Here is a 1,533-nt window from a genome sequence, read left to right on the forward strand (position 1 = left end):
AATGGTGTCACTCTGGATACTAAGGTGTGCCTGATACAGGCCATGGTCTTTGCAATCACTTGCCATATGTCAGGGAGCTGGACTATGACTGGGGGATAGAAAAAGAATTGATGCCTTTCATCCTGGAGAGGGTTATATCAGACTTCTCCTTAGAGGCAAGGATTCTGAAGCTTGGTCTGACATACTTTGGACATGTTGCAAGGAGGCACCAGTCTTTGGAGAAGAATATCATTCCTGATAGGGTGGAGAGACAGCACATGAGTGGAAAACCCGCTATGATGCGGATTGATTCAGTGCCTGGGGTTATCAGTGTGAGTGTGTTGGAGACAGTGAGATAGGCACAGGATAAAGCAAGGTTTAGGACTGTTATACATAGGGTCACCAGAAGTCGCAGGTGACTTGATGGAAGAAAACAACGACAAATATATATATACATGTGCATATGTATATTATGTGTGTGTATATATATATATATATATATATATATTATGTGTATATATATTTTCCTACGTTAAACATTATTTAACTAGGTCCTTTTCCAGAAATCTAGAAGAAGAGTTTGCGAGGATAAACTCCATATATATATTATGTGTATATGTGTTTTCCTACGTTAAACATTATTTAACTAGGTCCTTTTCCAGAAATCTAGAAGAAGAGTTTGCGAGGATAAACTCCATTGGAAAGGGAGAATAAAGAATGCAGGTAGCTTTTGAGCTAATGGATGAGTTTTGGCAAAATTTGGTGGTCCACAGCTTTCTGATCAACTTTGTGCTGCTCTATAATCTCACAGTTCTCCTTCTCTGTGACTGAAATCTCACTTTCCTGTTGTCAGGGCTTCCACAGCTGCTTTTTCTTGCAGTAAGCGCCAGTGAGATGTTTTGGGATTTTTCGCATCACTGATGTCAACTTTAGTGGAGGTGACAATGACATATTTCTGGTGTGTTCTCTGCAGAGGAACTTGATTGCGGGTCAGAGGCCTGGTCACAAGGAGCAAGCCACTCTACATTTGCTTTAGCAAAACCACCTCTTGCCTCTGTGTTGCCCTGTGAGGATGATCAGAACTGTCCTGGGAGTGATACTAGAGCACGTCTTCCTCATGTGTTGACTGCAGGGTTTTCTGCGGTGGCTTAACAATTTCGCGGGCGTGTCTTCAGCAAGGTAATACCTAGGCATTTTGCGTAGTTTAACCGTTTGGCTGCCACCACTCTTATCACCATCAACTAACTGATTTTGTGACAGTAGCAAGAACCTTCTCCTTCTTTTCAACCCTGGACTTCGGCTAAATCCTTCCTCCTGTACATGATCTTCTTGGAATACAAGGCTGACAGGGAATATCTGCTGATTCTTTGGACTAGGACAGGATATTGGGCTTCCCCTCCTTGGGAGTTTTGTCCTTAACCTGGGCCTTTTTTTTGTGGTTTTTTTTTCTATATTTTATTAATTTTCATAACATTTACAGAGATTTTGGGTTTCCATTCATTCATTGTTGCACTATTCTCTCTACCCTCCTCCCAGTTTGTTCTTGTCCAAATG

General features: G+C 41.6%; 1 pseudogene; it reads right to left on the bottom strand.

Moving 5' to 3' along the window:
* Positions 1-645: 645 nt before the first annotated feature.
* LOC102870677 overlaps positions 646-1,533 on the bottom strand; it is a 2,843-nt pseudogene continuing 1,955 nt past the window's right edge.

The sequence above is a fragment of the Elephantulus edwardii genome, unplaced genomic scaffold (assembly GCF_000299155.1).
Source record: "Elephantulus edwardii isolate Elephantulus edwardi_28Jun2011 unplaced genomic scaffold, EleEdw1.0 scaffold00064, whole genome shotgun sequence".
In the NCBI taxonomy this organism is placed as follows: Eukaryota; Metazoa; Chordata; class Mammalia; order Macroscelidea; family Macroscelididae; genus Elephantulus; species Elephantulus edwardii.